Source organism: Hypanus sabinus, chromosome 7 (genome assembly GCF_030144855.1).
Source record: "Hypanus sabinus isolate sHypSab1 chromosome 7, sHypSab1.hap1, whole genome shotgun sequence".
In the NCBI taxonomy this organism is placed as follows: domain Eukaryota; kingdom Metazoa; phylum Chordata; class Chondrichthyes; order Myliobatiformes; family Dasyatidae; genus Hypanus; species Hypanus sabinus.
In genome coordinates this window covers 65399555-65406947 of record NC_082712.1, presented here as the reverse complement: position 1 = coordinate 65406947, position 7393 = coordinate 65399555, and positions in this window count along the sequence as shown.

The window sequence follows — 7393 nt, the reverse complement described above, 5'->3', positions numbered from 1 at the left end:
CACAGATGCTGTCTGGCATGCTGAGTTCCTTTAGTGTGTGTGTTGCTTGGATTTCCAGCATCTACAGGCTATCTCTTGTTTTGTCATTGGCCTATAATTTCCTGTCTTTTGCCTCTCTCCCTTCTTAAAGAGTGGAGTGAACATTGGATATAGAACAGCACAGCAGAGGGCCAGGTCATTCAGCCCACAATGTTGTGCCTAACCAACTAAAAATCAAATCAAAAACACGCAGCCACTAATCCCTCCTATTTACACCATGTCCATATCCCTCCATCTTCCTTATATCTGTCCAAATATCCCTTAAAAGCCTCTAATGTATTTGCAATTTACCACCATATCCAGCAGCACATTCCACGTATCCATGACTCTCTGAGTAAAAAACTTACCCTGACATCCCCTTTGAACCTACTATCTGTTACCCTCAATGCATTCTATCTGGTATTAGACATCTCAACCATGGGAAACAGATACTCTCTGTCCACTTTATCTTTGACTCTCATTATCTTATAAACCTCTATCAGACCTCCACCCCCCTCGGCCTCCAGCGCTCCTGAGAAAACAATCCAAGCTTATCCACCCTCTCAAGATAGCACATGCCCTCTAAACCAGGCAGCATCCTGGTAAACTTCTTCTGCACCATCTCCAAAGCCTCAACATCCTTCCTATAGTGGGGCAACCAGACTGTACGCAATACTCCACATGTGGTCTAACCAGAGTTATATAAAGTTGCAACATAACCTTCTGACTTTTGAACTCAGTACCTCGAATAATAAAAGGAAGCATTCCATAAGCCTTTTTAACTGCTTTAACGACCTGTGTAGCCATTCATAAACTTGGATCTCTCTGCTCAGCAACACTGTTAAGGATCTCGCCCTTAGCAGTGTACTATCTTATTGCATTTGCCCTACTGAGGTGCAACACCTCACATTTACCTGAGTTAAACCTCATCTGCCTTTTCTTAGCCCATACCTGGAGCTAATCTATATCACGCTCTATTCTTTGCCAGTTTTCTATGCTATCCACAACTCCACCAATCTTGGTATAACTAACCCACGCATCTACATTTTCATCCAGGATACTTATATACATAATAAACAGCAGAGCTCCCAGCACAAACTCTACGGAACACCACTTCAACCACAGCCCTCTGTCTTCTATACGCAGGCCAGTTCTAAATCCAAACCGCCAATTTGCCATGGATCCCATGTATCTTAATCTTCTGCATTAGCCTCTAATGAGGGACTTTGTCAAATGCCTTGCTAGAATCCATGTAGACAACACCCACTGCCCAAACATCATCAGTCTTGCTCATCGCCTTGTCAAAAACCTCAAACAAGTTGGTAGGGCATGACTTGTCATGTACAAATCCATGCCAGCTCTCCCTAATTTGTCCATGGGTTTCCAAATCCTCATATATCCTAACCCTAAGAGTTTTCTCCAGCAAGTTCCCTACAACTGACATGAAATTCACTGATCTATAGGTCCCAGGATTTTCCCGTGTTCCCTTCTTAAATAGAGGTACAACATCAGCCAATTGCCAGTCCTCTGGGATCTCATCTATGGATAGAGATGACTTGAAGATTATGGTCAGGGGCCCAGCAATCTCATCTTCAATAACCTAGGGTAAATCCCATCAGGCCCTGGGGACTTATCTAGCTTAATACTCATTGGATGGTCCAACACTCCTTCTTCTTGAGTTCAAAACGCTCTTATGCATTTGTACACTCAGCACTGATCTCCTGGTCCTCCATATCCCCTTTCCTAGTACAAACTGAAGCAAAATACTCATTAACTACCACACTTACATTCTCTTCATCCAAGCAAATGTTCTCCCCTTATATTTGAGTGGTCCCATCCTTTTGATTTATGTGTAGAATGCCTTGGTATTCACAATCACATTTGCCAATGACTTTTCATGGCTCCTCCTGGCTTTGCTAATTCTCTTCTTTAGTTCTTTTCTGTCTTCTTGATACTCTTCATGTTCATTGTTTGACCCCAACTTCTGAAGCTTTACATTCTTTTCCTTTCTCATCTTGACTAAATTCATCACCTCTCTGGACATTCAAGGTCCTCTTATCTTTCCATCCCCATCCTTCCTTCTAACAAGAACATACCTTTCCTGTAAAATTGGTTTTTAAATACAAATATCTAATGGGAAGTTGCCAGAGAAATGATGTTCCCAATTAATACTTCTTAATTCCTGCCTAATGCCCTCATAATTTGACCTGCTCCAACTTAAAATTCTCCCACAAGAACTATAAATATCCTTATCTATGGCTATCCTGAATATTAAGAAGTGACATTTGCAATCTTCCAGTCTTCCGGAACCATTCCAGATTCCAGTCATTTTTGAAAGATTATTTCTAATGACTCATCAGCTACCTCATCCAGAGCCCTGGAGTTTAGTCCATTGATTCAGATGACTTATTTATCTTCAGACCATTCAGCTTCCCAAGCACTTTCTCCTCAGTGATAGCAATTGTACTCACTTCTTCCCATTGACACTCTCAAATTTCTGTGATATTGCAGGTGTTTTCCATAGTGAAAATTTTGCAAAATCCTTGATTCAATAGTCTGCCATTTCTTTGTCACCCATAAATACCTCTCCAGTGTTAGTTTCCAGTGGTCCAATATCCACTCTTGCCTCTCCTATTCTCTTTGTATATCTGAAAATGCTTTGGTATCCTGTTTGATATTATTTGGTATCTTGTCTTGACTTTTCATCATTTCTCCCCTTATTACTTTTTTAGTTGCTTTTTTAAAAACGTTCCAATAATTTTTGCTATCTTGTATTCTCCTTCTTTTGATTTCTGCAATCTTGGACTTCCCTTGTCAGCCATGATTGCTTTATTCTCTCTTTAGAATATGTCTTCCTCTTTGGAATGAACTGATCCTGCACCTTCTGAACTACTCCCAGAAACTCTAGCCATTGCTGCTTTGCCATCATCCTGCTAATGTCCCCTTGCAAACAACTTATGCATTTATGCACCCCCTTTACTCCATTTTAAGAGTGATACATCTGATTGAGATTCTCCATCTCAAACTGTGGGTGAATTCTATCATATTATGATCATTGTCTCCCAAGAATTCCTTTATCTTAAGCTGTCTAATCAAATCTGGTTCAATAAACAACATACAATCCAGAATTGCTTTTTTCTATAGTGGGTTCAACCACAAGCTGCTCTAAAAAGCCATCTTTCTACAAGTTTCTTTCCTTGGGATCCAGCACCAACCTGATTTTCCCAATCTATTTGCATAGAAATTGCCTCAATTGCCCTTTTACATGCTTTTCTTTCTCTCGGTGTACTTCAAAACCCATATCCTTGCTACTGTTCGGTAGCCTGTATATAATTCCCATCAGGCTCTTTTTATCCTTACAATTTTGTAATTCTACTCACATTGATTCTAAATCTACTGGTCCTAGGTCACCTCTTTCTAAGTATTTGATTCCACTTTTTACCAGCAGAGACACCCCGCCCCCTCTGCCTACCTGTCTGTCCTTTCAATATGGATGTTATGCTACCAAGTGTGATATTCTTTATGTCATGATTTAGTGGTGCCATACCTGGCAATTTTTAACCGTGCTACAAGATCATCTAGGCTGGCCAGTGGTGTGTTGACATCCGCACCAGACTTCAAGGAAAGTGGTTGCAGTTTTGAATCCAGCCGGCTCCTTGCATGCTTTCCACCCATGCTGAGTTGAGCATTGAGCTAGAAATGCAGCCTCATAAGAAACAGATAAATGCTAAAGAATTGGCAAGGTTGATGTCCAATGTGCCACAAGGCACAGAAAGGAAGAACAAGCTCATCTACTTTATTCCAGATACTGCTTATGTTCAGAGATAATTAATGGAGTGAATAAATGAAGAGCCAATATTTCAATTTAAGAGCCTTTATCTAGATGAGCCCATTTCCCTCCATAGATACTACCTGACCTGTTGACTTCCCCCTGGGCTTCATCTGCTTCATTGTAATGAATAATATCAGCATTAAAGCCACATCAGCCTGATGAGAAAGAAGTTACCAAAAGTAGAGAGAGAGCAAAGGAGTTCTGCCATTAATTTAAGGTTTGAAGCTGCCATTTGAAACACAATACTTTGCTAAGACTTCACTATCACAAGTAACATTTGTTCCAGCAATTCCTTGAGCACTTCACCTAACTAACTGGAATAAGAGAGGTGTTTTGGCCAGATATGTCAGTAACTGAAGAGATGTCATTTGTCAAGTGGACCTCTTCACAGATTATGACCAAATTTAACACATGTCAGTGAAGGAGGTGTAGTGCATGAGAAACAAGTGATCTAAAATGGATGCCAAGAGTCAATTGTCCTTCTGTGCTTTGCCAAGAAGGCTGCATTGCAACCTAGTGATTGGCTCAACAGTGGAGCAGGAATAGGCAAGGATCTCATTATAGACTTTTAATCATGTCATAGAGCCAATCATGACCATCGCTGTTCAGTTGATGGTAGAGACTGGTTGTGCTTTTAAGAGGTGAGTTGAAGGTGTATTCTCCAATTCTCTCTTCAAAAGTTTTGCTGAAAATATGTTGGTGAGATGCTACTCCACCATATGCAAGTATGAATGTGTTCAGTCAGGGGCATGCCCTCGATTTGATTGATGAATGGGAGGAAGAAACAAAATCAGGCATAACTGCAGGAAAAGGCCAGGAGTGTGAGATGGCAGATGTCCACTGTACATAGAGAGGAGAACCCCTTTCTCTGGATCTCCTCCACGACCCTGAGCAGGAACCTGTGCTCAGTCCTCCTCTTGGCCTCATCATGCAGGACACATTGTTAATTAACACTCCCTATGCCTCTGCTAGAGGTGGGTGTGGGAACATGAGTTCGATTACCCCAGGAACAGAACTTGAGTTAAACCTGCATTAACATTCTGAAAATTAGAGTTTCTAATTGCAGAGCAACTCTTATGATTTTTGATGTACATGTAATGCAGCCAATGCTCTTTACAGCTTTTATGCTCTTTACGGTTCTTTATAGCCATTGAAGATTATCTAAAGTGCTGCAGCTTTAATTAGCTAATGTCAGAATCAGAATCACGATCAGGTTTAATACCCTAGGCATTTGTTGTGAAATTTGTTGTCTTTGTGACAGAAGCTTTTATACAGTGCCTATAAAATGTATTCACCCCACTTGGAAGTTTTCATGTTTTATTGTTTTACAACATTGAATCTCAGTGGATTTAATTTGGCTTTTTTTTGACACTGATCAACAGAAAAAGACTCATGTCAAAGTGAAAACATACCTCTACAAAGTGATCTACATAAATACAAATATAAAAAGCAAAGTAATTGTTTACATAGGTTTCACCCCCTTCAAGTCAGTATTTAGTAGATGCGCCTTTGGTAGCAATACCACCCTTAAGCTTGTGTGGATAAGTCTTCAACAATTTCACACATCTGGACACTGCAAAGTTTCCCCATTCTTCTTTACAAAACTGCTCAGGGTCTGTCAGATTGCATGGGGATCGTAAGAGAACATCCCTTTTCAAATCCAGTCATAAATTCTCTATTGGATTGAAGCCCAGACTCCAGGACAGGACATCTGTTGTTCTTAAGCCATTCCTGTGTAGCTTTGCCATTAAGATTAGGGTTATAAAATCTTTCTGGGAAACATATATTCTCCAAAGTCATTGTTCTTCAGCAGATTCCAACAGGCTTTCCACCAGGATTTCGCTGTATTTTTCTGCATTAATTTTACCCTCTACCCTTCCAGGGCCTGCTGCAATGAAGCACCCCCACAGCATAATTCAGCCACCATTATGCTTCACGGTAGGGATGGTGTGTTTGGTTTACGCTAAACATAGTGTTTAGTCTGATGCCCAAAGAGCTCAATTTTGGTTTCATCAGACCATTCAACCTTCTTCCAGCTGACTTCAGAGTCTCCCCTATGCCTTCAGGCCAAGATTTCATGTGAGACTTTTTCAACAGTGGCTTTCTCTTTGCCACTCTCCCATAAAGCTGCAACTGGTGAAGCACCCAGGCAACAGTTGTTCTACGCACAGTCTCCCCCATCTCTGCCACTGAAACTTGTAACTCCACTTGAGATGTCGTAGGTCTCAGTGGCCTCCCTCACTACTCCCCTTCTTGCACGGTCACTCAGTTTTTGAAAATGGTCTGCTTTAGGCAGATTTAAAGCTATGGCATATTCTTCCCATTTCTAGATGATTGATTTAACTGTACTCCAAGGGATATTCAGTGGCTTGGAAATTTTATTGTATCCATCTCCTAACTTGTGCTTTCCAATAGCCTTTTTGCAGAGTTGCGTGGAGTGTTCTTTTGTCTTCAGGGTGTAGTTTTTGCCAGCATACTGACTCACCAGCCGTTGATCCTTCCAGGTGCAGGTATATTTTTAATACAGTCAGTTGAAATACCTTGACTGCACACAGGTCTCCAAAAACAAACAGTTCTCTATTTAACTAATTATTTGACTCCTAAAACCAACTGGCTGCACCAGTGGTGGTTTGGCGTGTCATTTTAAAGGGGGCAGGGGACTATGAATACTTTTGCAATCAATTATTTTGTGTTTTATATGTAATGACCTGGTTCATATTTTTTCTCCGTTATGCTGTTCTGCTCTGTGTAGGCTGCTTGTCTGGGTTACTGTTGAAGATGAGAGATAGGAGAATTGTATGCCATCCAATTAGGATGGCTGGATTTAGGGGAGGTTTCTTTGGTGAGGGACAATAAGGTTAGGCTTGGGGCTTTTGTTAGGAGAGAAGAGAGAAGAGGTCGGAGGAGTCGACCCGGAGTGGAGCTGTGTTTTGACAAAATATGGGGAGATTGAAAAAGGATCAGCAAAGGGAGACTGTGAGCTCCAACTGTTTCATTAAAATGGGCCCTTTTCTTTTTTTTTTGCTTTTTCTTTACTAACCCTTTAGTTAATTTAAGAATTATAAAGTTAAAACTTTTAATTGTATGCAGTGTACTGTCTGTTATTTTGTGGTACTCTTTGTAACAGGGTAACGAATCACTCAGCATCCGCACAAGCAGGGGGTTTGGGAGGCTTACACTTCACGCTCCCACATTTGGCGCGGCAGAAGATTGTCTTCCCTAGACTTACCAGACTGTTTTGTATATTTGTAATTAATTTAGATCACTTTGTAGAGATCTGTTTCTACTTTGACATGAAAAAGTCTTTTTCTGCTGATCAGTGTCAAAAAGCCAAATTGTATATAATATTTAAATGAAATAAGTTGTGCAAAGATTAGTGAGGTAATGTTCATGTGTTCAAAGTCCATTCAGAAAATGGAGGTCAGAGGGGAGGAAGCTGTTCCTGAGTTGACAAGTGTGTGCCTTTAGGCACCAGTACCTCCTTCCTGATGGTAGCAATGAGGAGAGGGCATGTGACAAGGAAGAATGTGACAAAAAACTTGC